This window comes from Eptesicus fuscus, chromosome 15 (genome assembly GCF_027574615.1).
Source record: "Eptesicus fuscus isolate TK198812 chromosome 15, DD_ASM_mEF_20220401, whole genome shotgun sequence".
NCBI classification, from domain to species: Eukaryota; Metazoa; Chordata; class Mammalia; order Chiroptera; family Vespertilionidae; genus Eptesicus; species Eptesicus fuscus.
This window is the reverse complement of record NC_072487.1, coordinates 31,630,523-31,644,305: the sequence shown is the minus strand read 5'-3', so window position 1 is coordinate 31,644,305 and position 13,783 is coordinate 31,630,523. Positions and strand designations below refer to the sequence as shown.

The window sequence follows — 13,783 nt, the reverse complement described above, 5'->3', positions numbered from 1 at the left end:
GAGTTGTTAACTATTAAAGAAGATGGATACATGGGAATTCATTTCATTGTTTCATCATACTGTTCTATTTTTACTTTAAAAAGTTAGGGGGACAAAGTAAAGAGTAGACTTGCTCTCCTAAGTTTTTATAGCTCACACATTTTCTCACAAACACAGTGGTGGTACAAACAAGTGGTGATACTAAATTAGACTTCTGTCATTTTCAAATTTATATTTTTAACTGGCATAAATATAATTTTCTCGAGTTCAATAAACCCTGGCCTACAGGTTGTTAAAATGTGGGCACAATGACTCACTTCAGACACAAATACCTGGGCACATTTGCAAATATAATCATTTAACCAGCCTTTAATGATGGAAACCAGGATTAGAACTAAATATTGTATACATAATTGTATACATAATTATATAAGTTCAGAGAATGGGAGTTTTTGTTTATTTAAGGTCCCACAACAATATCTACTTCCTTAACTTAAATATGTTAAAAACACACGTTATATATTTTTACCATTTTTGAAGTATTATACAATACAGTACAATAGCCTCAAATACTGCAAAACTGTATATTTCATAATGGATGACAGCCACATATGCTTAATATTTGACACTGAACTGAAATTAGAAAATAAGATTTTGACATTAGTACACTGAAAACCTCATTCTAAAAAATATCAGCATGAAAATCTATTTGTCAAAATAACAGAATTCAAGACAATCTGCCTCCATTAGTAACTTTTACTTATCTAAATAACCTCTCATTTTTGTCATTTTGCATACACAAAATTTTAAATTCAGTTCATAAATCCATGATTACAAATGACTAGACAATGACAGATAACTATGCTACATAAACAATGACATTCTAGTTTCACATTTTCTAAGACACTGCAGAGCATTTTGATCATAGAAGCCATTGTATACAAATACTTTCTCTAGTTTAAATTAGCCATATGAGCAAACTGAGGGTATAACCAATCAAATTAGCAGTCAGCTCATTCTCATTTCAATTTGCCTATATTAATAGTGATTTTACTTTGAATAGTTCACATTGCAATTTTTTAGGATATATTCTTGATAGTTTCAGATGTTTCAGCATAACCTCCAACTTGGAAATAAGTAGGGTAGACTGAAAACCTTAACCTTTCCTACCATCTCAAAAGAAAAACAAACTAAAAGTAGGTTTTGTGTCTCTTAATCTTTTTTCCTTATAGAAAACCATAGTGGGTGGTTTGTTTGTTTTTTATCAATATACTAGTACACCTCAAAATAATATAAAATGAAGAGGCTGTACATACAGGGAAAGGTATATAAGAATGACAGAAGGCAACAAAGTCAGGGGGAAAAAAGTACTGTAAGGGCAGATGTAAACAAATAGGACTCTTTAGTATAAAAGGAAGGTTAGCATCAACCAAGGTATCATCAATATCATAAATATACTAGAGGCCCGGTGCATGAATTCGTGCACCAGTGGGGTCCCTCAGCCTGGACTGTGGGATCAGGCCGAAACTGGCTCTCTGACATCCCCCGAGGGGTCTCAGATTGCAAGAGGGTGCAGGCCAAGCTGAGGGACCCCACCGGTGCACGATCGCGGCCAGGGAAAGACATGGGAGGTTGGCCAGCTGGGACGGACCACAGGAGGGCTCCAGGGCGTGTCTGGCCTGTCTCACTCAGTCCCGATTGGCAGGACCTCAGCAGCAAGCTAACCTACAGGTCAGAGCATCTGCTCCTGGTGGTCAGTGCACATCATAGCGACTGGTCAATCAGTTGATTGCCTGTCCCCTGGTGGTCAGTGCATGTCATAGTGAGCAGTTGAGCAGCCTTAGCATATCATTAGCATATTACACTTTGATTGGTTGAACAGCTGACCGGACAGCTAGACACTTTGCATATTAGGCTTTTATTATATAGGATAAAGTTACAATGGAAGAAATACACAAAACTTACCTCTGTCACCTTTGTTCAAATGTCACCTCCATAAAATCTTCCTAATCATCATACTTAACATTGCAACCTCCTCCACCCTCATCACCTACCCTCTCTAGTCAATTTTTTTTTTTATCCTCACCCGAGGAGTGAGAATATATTTTTCCCATTTTTAGAGAGAGTGGAAAGGAGGAAGGAAGGAGTAGAGAGACAGAGAGACAGAGAGACAGAGAAATAGAGAAATAGAAACATCAATGTGACAGAGACACATGGGTTGGTTGCTTCCCATGCATGCCAACTGGGGGTGGGGTTTGGACATGCAACCCACATACTTGCCCTTGAACAGGAACTCAACCCATGACCCTCTGGTTCACAGATCGATGCTCTAACACTGAGCCATGCTGGCCAGGGCTCTAGCTCCCTCTTTTTAAAAAATTTTCTCCATATCATTTACAACTAGTATAATACTCATTTATCTTCTCTCTCCATCATCCTCAATTGTTTGAATATAAGATTCTCAAGGGCAGAGATCTGATAAGTTTTCTTCACTGCTGTATTCTCCATAGAATTTCACTGCTTGGCCCATATTGTATGTGTCAATATTTGATCAATAAATGAATGGATGAATAAAAAAGTGAAAATGAGCATGTACACCTAAATTGACTCTAGAAATTGACTCAGGAAAGAGGTTAAGATGACTTCACAACTGGTAGTAAACTCACCAAACTAATCACCTCAAGAGATGGTACAGAATAAAAATACCCTGATTAAAAATAGCCCTGGACAAATTTATGAAAGTGAGATCCATATTAAAAAGAGTTTTTTAAGGAGAAAGTCTCTGTAGTAGACATCAAAGCAGATAACCCTACCATTCCACAATGCAGCCCTTAATGGATATCACAAATGCAATCACAGATCTGACTACTGTAATAATTCCATTCTGATACCATCAGTTGCCTTGGTATAAGCTTGGAACTCCGGTCCTGCTTCTGTACTTTTGACATCCCAATAGAACAGTGAAGTTAGGTAGCAAAAGTTGAAACTCAGGAAGTCTGGAATATTCTAAATAGTCCCCCCCCTCCAAAAGCATAGTTATCATAATGGCTCCCAGGTCTCTCCCCTACTAAGCAGTATTAGGAATTCCCACACCCTGTCACAACCAGAAAACAGGAAGAAGATAATAGATCCTAAAAGGCACTCCCCAACTTCTGAAACTATTAGTCTTACCAGACACTAAAAAAAATCCCAGGCAAGTTTAGAATTTCACACATACATATATATAGGTACAAAATTCATATATACATAGTTAGATAACAAAACCATTTGAAAAGATAAATGGAAATGATGTCTACTAAATGATGCCTTTTTAAAGAAATATCCAAAATTCATGAATTAATGCCATTAAATCCATTTTAAAAAACAAGAAGTAAATAAACCCATTTGGACTAATAGAACTGCATTGCTTTAAAGGTCAGTATACAATCAGGACTAGACAAAGTTATAAAATGGTTAAATGTGTATTCTATAATTTGATTAGAGATAAACAAGCTGAGGCTTCATAATTATTCACTGATTGCTTCTACTAGAAAAGAACACTGGGTTTTGTGCTGAGTTCCAAAACCTCAGGAAGCTTACAAAAAAATTTAGAAAGATCAAACATTTACAAACAAGTATCTAAATCACATTTTCCAATTAGTATCAAGGTTAATAAAAATTTCATTAGAAGTGAACTTATTCAAGTTAAGAACCACTCTATTTAACTTCAGCAAAGATGAATTCAGGAAGTGAGGCCCTAGCCAGATAACTCAGTTTGAGCACTGTTCAAATATGCCAAGGTTGAGGGTTCAATCCCCAATCAGGGCACATACGAGAATCAACCGATGAGCTCTGGCTGGTGTGAATCAGTTGCACTGAGAGGTCACTGGTTTAATTCTGGGTCAGGGCAGTAATGGGAATTGCCATTTACATGTCAGATATAGTGCTGCTGTTTGCCTCTGTCATCTAATGTAATCTCTGAAACAATCTTTCAAGGTAGATTTTAGCAACCATATCTCACAAAGTTTAAGTAATCTGCCTAAAGTAAAACTACTAATCAGTAGCAGAGCTAGAATTCAAACCCAGAGCTGTTCATTCCAAAGTTATTGCTCTTAAACAGTGATTTTCAACCAGTATGACACAAGAATTTTAAAAACATTCAGTACCTGACTATTTAGTCAGGGGTACTACTCACTTCTTTTCCCTAAATTGTCAAATAAAAAAATGACAACAGCCAACACAATAGCCGTCCAGTGTGAATCAAAATTAGACCTATATTTTTGTCAGATCTGCAAAAAATATGACAAGTTCAGTTGTCATATATTTTTTACTGTGCCACAGAATTTTTTTTTTTTTAATTTATCACAGAGAGAGGAAGGGAAAGGAAGAGAGACAGAAACATTTATGAAAGAGAAATATCCATGTGCTGCCTTCTGTGCGCCCCCTACTGGGTTTGAGCCTGACACCAGGCATGTGCCTGGACCTGGAATCAAATCTGTGACCACCTGGTACATGAGATGATGCTCAACCACTGAGCTACACAAGCCAGGCCAGAATTTTAATAATTAGTTTATGTTGCCATGAGATGGAAAAGGTTGAAAATCGCCGCTCTTAACCAACTGCCTAACACCATAAGCCAGGCTGGCAAAAAAAGTTACAGAGCAGAGTGGTGAAATTTGTATTTCAAAATGTACAGTAGACTAAGCTCCCTAACAGCATAGCACAATGGAAGTTTTGTGACATCTGTAAATATTTCTTAAATGATTCTGATGAGTAGACAATGAAGAATCCTGGAAGATTCTCACACAAAGAAACATAAAACTTTGGGCTATTTGAAAACATCCAAAGTATCTTCTTTTTAGAAGATTCCATTAATCCTTATTTAGACATGGTTTAAGTAAAAATTTATCCAGATTATAAATTTATAAGATATTAAAAACACATTCCATGTTTTAGGTTCTTCCTCTTTATATCCAAGAAATATAGCAGTCTAGTACTTATTTATGCTGGGAACTGAATCTCTATATTCAAATCTCAGTTTAAAAGTTCCAAGTATTTAGCACTCTCTTTTCAACTGAATTAAACTCTTAATATTTGTATTTTCCATTCTGTTTTACGGGACAGTAGGTTTTTTGGCAATTCAGGAGTATAGTTAAGTCTAAAAGTAAATGATTTAAATTCTGCCTCCCCCCTCAGAAAAAAAAAAAAAACCTTCCAGAAAGCAAAACCAATTTAATGCATTGTATCCCAAGTCTCTCTTAATTCAGATGTAACGGCAGCATGAAACATTAGAAATATCATAAAGATTAAGAATGAGAAACTTCTAGGCAAAAATGCAAGAACTAACTAATATTTCATCAGACTTTTGTTTATCATATCTCCTTTTTTTATTGAAGGCAAAGATAAATCCAAAGGGAATAGTTTTACAAGAAAGGTTTGTCCGTGGGGACTTACCTTGTTAAGAACAAATGACAAATGGTTTTCCCCTATAGGAAACCTACTCCTGGTTTCATGTAAGTGCATCCTTTCAGATTTGGTACCACAAATGAGGCTCGTAAGAGCATCAAGCTAGAAAGTTCAGTTGTCATTTTCTTGGTCACTCTTAGACAGATTGTTTCAAATAATCAACAGGGTTAGTGCTCAAATTGTGCATTGTATCACAAAACAGGATACCAAAACTAAGTTCAATCCTGACCTTGTAGATTTACTTTCAATTCTCATTCTCTCTCTCTCTCTCTCTCTCTCTCTCTCTCTCTCTCTCTCACACACACACACACAAAACAACATGTTGGCAATTACTATTCTGCCACCATCTCATACTATTATTTAGTAAACAACATATCCTTCCAAGAATTCAGATTAAGAAGTCACATAATAGCATGACTGCTGGGATTGCTTCTGGTTGCTATGGAATAAAGGGCAATCCCTTCACATTCTCATTCTGTTGGTTCTCACTAAGAGTGCTACAACACCTTTAAGCCCAGCCGGGCAAGTCTCAGCTTGTACCACAGATATAAACTGCCATTGTTTTACTTTTGTTCCACAAGAGAGTGACCTACAGGAACAAACGTTTCAATTGTTTAAAATTAATAATTCAGTAGTTTACAACAACCTTTAGAATGGTTAGACTCAACCTTACCCTTATCACAAAAGTAGAGGTGCATGCAAGGTCTGAGAATTATTTCTGCCAATACATTGATTATGACATAAATCACTAATAGCTGACAGGGGAAAAATAAAGTGTTAATGATAAAAATATGGTATTTTCTTTTTTAAAAGATCTAGCAAATATAGTATTTTCCTTTAATATAAAGGCTACTGATGATGTGGAAAAATATTAAAAATTTTATTTCTATTCTAAAATAGAGCAATTAAATACTGATTTGTATACCAAAAGTACAGTTGGAGGCAATAAAAAATAAATGTATTTATTCAGAATGCATAATTATAAAACTTTAATGTGCTTTTTCTAGAAAAAAAATATGAGTTCAAACTTGTAGGTAAACAAGTATTCTGAGTACTGAAGGCAGCACATTTGGGTTGTTTGCTTTTAAGAATATTTTTGCACTAGCAATGATATAACAGGCTAATGCTGGGAGAGAAATGTGGAGTCTGGGGTCCAACAGCCCCAGCTACAAGAAATGTTATATCAACAGCCCCAGCTACGAGAAATGTTATATCACTGTGCAAGTCACTTCACCTCCATTTTCTTATATTTAAAACTAGAGGCCTGGTGCACGAAATTCGTGCACGGAGGGGGTGTGTCCCTCAGCCGAGCCTGCACCCTCTCCAATCTGGGATCCCTCTCACAATCCAGGACTGCTGGCTTCCAACTGCTCGCCTGCCTGCCTTCCTGATTGCCCCTAACCGCTTTTGCCTGCAAACCAGCTTGTTTGCCCCTAACTGCCCTCCCCTGAAGGCCTGGTCCCCCGCAACTGCTCTCCCTTGCAGGCCTGATCCCCCCAACTGCCCTCCCTTGCAGGCCTGGTCCCTCCCAACTGTCCTCCCCTGCTGGCCATCTTGTGTCCACATGGGGGCAGGATCTTTGACCCATGGGGGCAGCCATCTTGTGTGTTGGAATGAGTCAATTTGCATATTACTCTTTTATTAGATAAGATAAAGGCCTGGTGCACGGGTGGGGGCCAGCTGGTTTGCCCTGAAGGGTGTCCCGGATCAGGGTGGGGGTTCCCTTGGGGCATGGGGCGGCCTGGGCGAGGGGCCTATAGTGGTTTGCAGGTCGGCCACGCCCCCCAGTGACCCAAGTAGAGGCCCTGGTATCTGGGATTTCTGTATCTTCTATAATTGAAACTTTGTAGCCCGGAGTGGAGCCAAGCCTCCTGCTTGCTCCATGGCCACAGCCATTTTTGTTGGGATTTATTTATTTTCTATAATTGAAACTTTGTAGCCTTGAGTTGAGACCTGGGCCTGCCAGGGTGTGCGGAAAGCTTGGCTTCCTCCATTGCCAGGGGCAACTCAAGCCTCCTGATCTCTCCAGCTCCGTGGCTGCTGCCATTTTTGTTGGGATTTATTTATCTTTTATAATTGAAACTTTGTAGCCTTGAGTGAAGGCCTGGGCCTGCCAGGGTGTATGGAAAGCTTGGATTCCGCCATTGCCAGGGAAACCCAAGCCTCCTGCTCGCTCTGTGGCCGCACCCATCTTGGTTGGGTTTAATTTGCATATGCACTCCTGACTGTCTGGTGGGCATGGCTTGTGGGTGTAGCAGAGTGATGGTTAATTTGCATATTACTCTTTTATTAGATAGGATAAGTGGGGAACAGGGTGGTGGGTTGAACTAGATAACTTTCAAAGTCTTTTCCAACTTAAAAATTCTGATTCTAAAATAAAACATCCTAATTATGTATCCACTGGAATCCTACATAATTGTGTCATTGGAAAGCATGGGTTAACTCTAGTGACAGACTTTTTCACCATTTTAATCTCTAGCAACCTGGCTATCACTATTGGTTGCTGTGCAGATCCAGAAGAGAAAGGCTGAAGTTGAGCCCCTTACAGTCATCATAAGGGTTTGCAGTTCCAGCTCCAGACCCAAAGCTTAGCTGCTATGCAGGTCAGGTTCGAAAATACAAGTCAGTTCTTGGATAAAGCTTTTCTTTACACGGTGTTCTTCCAAATCAGAACATTAAGTTGTTTGCTATTAGGGAGTAACTTCAATATAGAATAAGAAGACCAATATTATTATCATATTAGAAATGGCTTTTTAAAATTATACATATGACATAAATGCAGTGGTAGTCAAATTTTTAAAAAACTCTTAAACACCAGAATAAAACCACCATTGCTTTAATTCAATGATTTTCAACTGATGTACCCCAAGAATTTTTAAAACATGCAATACCTGACTAGTTAGGAGCAATGACCTCTTTTGCCTTAGATTGTCAGATAAAACAATGACAACAGCCAACACAACAAGGGCTATCTGGTATGAATGAATCAAAACTATACCTTCTTTTTGTCAAATTGGCAAAAAATATATTTTGTGTTTGCCGCAGAATTTTAGTAATTAGTTTAAGTGTGCTGTGAGATGAAAAAAGTTGAAAATCACTGCTTTACCTGATGCTATCTTGAATGTCATACAATAAAAAGCCAAATAACACTTTGACTCTACATAGGTATTGAAAAGCACAGAAAAAATATTACAAATTGGTATTAATATTAAATTCATAAATTTTTAAAAATTAATAAAATATTCTATAAATACTTCTAAAATTAACATGTATATCATATGATCCTTTGTTTTACAGGGTTACAGTTATATTTTGTTCAATCATTGTTTCATTGATTAAGCTTTACTGGTGTTTTTCTGTATACATTACATCTACCTCCTTTTGGAAACCTTGACTATATGACAATCTATTATGCAGGATCACTTAAATTAGATGTTTCCTAATGGCAGAAAGAATTAAATATAACCCTTTGAGAAAAGAAATTGCAGTTTAGTCATACAATAAGATCAATTTAGTAGTGTATCACTTTATTTTATATCACTTTATTATTTTATCTAACTAGTTAATCTATAATAGAAGTATTTTTAAAGAGTGCCAAAATATTTCAAGTTATATACATTTCTCTGTAACCTTTTGTATCAGAAAGAAGTTTAGCACTTAAAGTTACATAACTGAAAAATGCAGGCCTTAATGTAATGTATTTACTTCTTCATGCTTAAATCATTTAATTAGATTCAAACAACAAGAAAAAAATCAACTTTTAAATAAAGAGGTCAGTATTTTGTGTTGTTTATTAAAGTGACATTAATCATTACTTATTATACATGTTAGATCATTACAGAATAATTTCCAATATGAATGGATTTTTTCCCTATAGACTCTAACTTTGGAAAATAAGCTTCTTTCATAAAAACTAAGAAAACTTCATTCCCTGAAGTTGGTGAATCAGAAAATATTAAACTGCTTTGAATGGTGTTACATGTTATCACTACATGAGCTCTTACTAATGGATGCCACTTCCTTTACACTCTTCTATTATGTCCCAGTAACTGAGTAGCTAACTTTGGAGGGAATATTCCAGAAGATAGTTGGTTCTCTTCCCTTACAAAATGGCTCTTACCAGTTTACCCAAATCTACCCACAGGGCCAATTAAAAGAATGACGTGCAAAAGATTAGCATATTTCAACTCTGAGAGGTATACCTCAATTGTTTTCTTGTGCCCTGCAAACACAGGCTCCTGTCTTTGAGCTTGCTCCCATTTTAATGATAGGTCAGATTTCAAGTAGAAGAACCTAGAGTTACTAAACAAAAGAAGACCCTACCAACAACTGAGAACAAACTCCCTGATTTAAATAATGCTGTGCTGAGAAGAAACAACATGACCAATCACACTTAAATATTTCATCTTAAAAATCATGTAAGCATTGTTTCAAGTCCACATTGAGTCTATTCTTAAAATTAGATTAACACTGTTTCAGAGTAGCACAGGATAAAAGATTCAAGTTTATTTCAATAAACAAATACCTCAAATTATATAGACTTAAGAATAGAAGGTACTAATTGTTAAGTGTGTGATGAGAACATGGGGATTCATTATGCTATTCTCTCTACTTCAGTGTAAGTTATAAAAGTTCCAAAATAAGACAGTTTTAAGAGTTTGTACATTTATGGTACACAGTTTTCTGGTATACATTGGCTTCCCGAATGTAAAATGCTTTAGATATCAGATATATTATTAATCAGATACCTCAAGTGAAAATATTAATTATGTATATTTTGTATACTAACATTATATTGTATAGCTTTGTAATGATAAAATAATTACAAGAAAACTCTGATGTAATATCTCAATCTAATACTCTTCTAAACCCAACATTAATAGTGAAGCTCCAGCCGAAACCGGTTTGGCTTAGTGGATAGAGCGTCGGTCTGCGGACTGGAAGGTCCCAGGTTCGATTCCGGTCGAGGGCATGTACATTGGTTGCGGGCACATCCCCCAGTGGGGGGTGTGCAGGAGGCAGCTGGTCGATGTCTCTCTCTCATTGATGTTTCTAGCTCTCTATCCCTCTCCTTTCCTCTCTGTGAAAAATCAATAAAATATATTTAAAAAAAAAATAGTGAAGCTCCATATAATAATAGTCAAAGGTTACAGAGATTTATTATATTTGCAACAAATATAAAAACAAATGGTGCCCATAAAGAAACTTAAGTACAATCTATTCCTCAGCTATTAGTTAAAATCACAGTAAGACAAGAAAAAAAAAAAAAAGGACCATTCTTACAACAAATTAGTTCACCATTCATACTTTCATTTATCCATCTTAACTTATTTTTATCTTTATTTTTAAACTCTCCACTAATTTCATCTAACTACATTTTCAATCTCTCTCCTTACCCTTCTTTTTTATATTTATTGATTCACAAATACCATGTCTGTCATTTTGTAGTCTTCTAAAGTCCACACATAGTTGAGACTATGTATTCCGTATCCAGTACCTCATTCCTCTCTCTTTTCAAAAAGCTCCTTAAAATTCAATAAAAAAAATCACAATCACTTCAGGATTTCTAAATTAACCAAAGTAGTATTGTCACTGAAGACACACTGATAGAAATCATTTAATCCTCATTCAAAAGTAAATGCCAAAGGACAATGATGTAAAACGATAAGCTTATAGACTAATAAATCCAATTATCTCTTAGGCCTCTGCTAGAATGTTTTTGAATCAAGTATTAGAAATAATGTTATTAACAGTATTGTGGTAATATGCTGATGGGTTTCTAATACATATAGCCCCTAAAATGACATTTTTACTCTAAATTGTACATTGTTCATACTCTAGTTTATCCAATTATGTTCCCGCCCGGATTTACCCTAATTCTTACCCAATTCCTTCAGGTTAAGCAAGGTGCTATTCTGGGCATGGCATGTTACTTACTGGCATTCTATCCAAGGTTTGTAAATCAATAAATAAACTTGAATTTCCAAAGCTTACACATAATACCTCACACAAGACAGTACTGTAGGACTTGGGAAATTCCTGACAGCAATGTAGATTAACAAAAACACAATAAAACAGAGAGTCTTACATTACCCAAGAAATAAGCTTTTACTTTAGAGTTTACCAAGGGCAGCAGGACTGGAAGTAAATGAAATATCAGGATCACTACAATGACTTCCTCTCAAAAATTACTTTTATCAACATCTTCAGTCCATAGTCATTAACACCAATAAATGATCAAGTCTAACCCATCAAAATATTAAAATACACTCCCTTCCAATTTTAAAAATAAAATCCCACCTCATTTCCAAGCCATATAGTTCTCAAACCTTTGCTCAAACATAAATCCACATGTATTATACAACTCTACTCATTCAACATATTTAAAAAGGCTTTAAATTTCAAAACTTGACAGACTTCTAAAAATAAAGGAACAGATCAAATGTTGATCCAGCAATACAATATCTTATTCTACTATCATACGAATAAATTACAATTTTTATCTTTAACTATGATACAATTCAATTTTAGTATTCATGGCATCTATTAACTAAAAGTAGCCTCTAAAAATTATCATATAATGTGAGGCTCTATAAAAATTGTTCCCCAAATCACGCAAAGATCAATCAAAGAACTTAAGTCAAACGTTTCTCTTAATGTTCTTTGCCTTAAGAAAGTATCACTGGAGTGGTTTCTAATAGTGTTACAAGATATGCATAATACAAAAACAAAATAGTATGGATAGGAGTTCTAAAGCACCAAGCACAATGTAACATTAAAATGATTTTCTAAAGGTCTATACACACACACACACACACACACACACACACACACACAACATAATATGTAGGATAAATTCCATTTTTCTTAATATAAGTACAGGCAGTCCTCGGGTTACGTCGGTCTCGACGTACATCGTTTTGTGGTTACGTCGCCATCTCCCATTTATTTATAAAAAATAAAAAGTTCCGTCATTTCGACGTATGTACGTATGTGCTATTTTTTTATTAATTATTTACCACAAGTAAAGGTCAGGAATTGTTATCTTTCTTTTAAGTTTTTTTTTTTTACTGTTTCACTTCATTTCTGCTGTGTATGTGCTCCATGTGAGTGACGTAAGGTGCTTATGTAGGTGGGTTCCGACTTACGGCGAAAATCGCATTATGTCACGCCGTAGGAACGGATCTCCGACATAACCTGAGGACCTACTGTACACCCTAATAATATAAAGTGACTTTTTAAACAAAATGTTTTAAAATGTCCTTTAAAGCATACAATATAATCACATTGTACAATAAATAATCTAACTTTAGCTGGTATCTGTATATTAATTTTTCATTGTGGCACATCAAAATACATACTGTAAATTAAAATGGTAAAGGTGATTTTCAGGTCAGTAACAATGTATCTTCCCATGTGTGTTTTATTAGTGACCCTTACACTGACACTTCATTAAAACTTATCTCCAAGACTGTCATCAGATAGAATCAGATGCCAATCAGTGAAAGCCTAATGTGACAGATTATATATACTCTCTGGTTCTTTTAAGTGTCAGCCTAAACAGGAACAGGGGGAAAAAGTAGATTCTTTTGTAAAACAAAAATAAATATATATCCACAAAACAATCCACCTAAAGCAAAATGTAGACAGTTGGATTTAAGGCATTATTTCTGTATCTGGCCCACAAACTAGATTTCCTCAGTACTCCTTTCTTTTATTCCTACCTTTCTAAAGCTGTGCATGACTAAACCACAATATAGACTCCTTAGAAGGATACTATTGCACATCCACTAATGTGCTAAGGATAGACATACAGATACAGTCAGTCTTTAGGAGAAAAATATCACAAATATGAAGTAATAAGATGCCTATTCTCTCTCCCCAAAGTATATGTACTATGCACAATACTACATAAGGAAAGGAAAAAGATCTGGAAGACTCTGATCGCCTTAGTCACTTCTGTTTCCCCCTTCCCCACCTCAACCGCTACCTTCTCCCCAAAATGTCAGTTAAAATTAAAAAATAAATAAAGAAAAAGAACTGGGTCGAATATGCAATGCACTGGTATTTAACAATGGAAACAGGATATGATTTCTAAATGTATCTTCTTCCTGTCTCTCTCCAGTAGCCTCTCTCAACCCCAATCCCAACTAAGGCATGGAAGAAACTTCACTGAAAAAAGCAAAGCATTTGTAAAATGGGTTTGCACATTAAGATAAACTATGCTGATTAACACTGAAGAGGGCCAGATATATTTTTAAGGATGCCAGTTATTGTATTGAAATATATAGATGCTATCGAGCATTCGAATCTGAATGTAGTTCAGACTCTTGAATATGTTTACATTAATCAATACACG

At 35.9% G+C, this 13,783-nt stretch overlaps 1 protein-coding gene across 5 annotated transcripts in view; it reads right to left on the bottom strand.

The window, feature by feature from the left end:
* RFX3 (regulatory factor X3) overlaps positions 1-13,783 on the bottom strand; it is a 282,845-nt gene that overhangs the window by 258,397 nt on the left and 10,665 nt on the right. For 3 of the 5 annotated variants that reach the window (XM_028150529.2, XM_054727241.1, XM_054727242.1), the window contains exon 1: positions 509-567. The exons of the other annotated variants lie outside the window; for them this stretch is intronic. The gene's annotated coding sequence lies outside the window, so the exon portion shown is untranslated. Of the gene's footprint in view, positions 1-508; positions 568-13,783 lie in introns of those variants that run through there. 5 annotated transcript variants of the gene reach the window in all.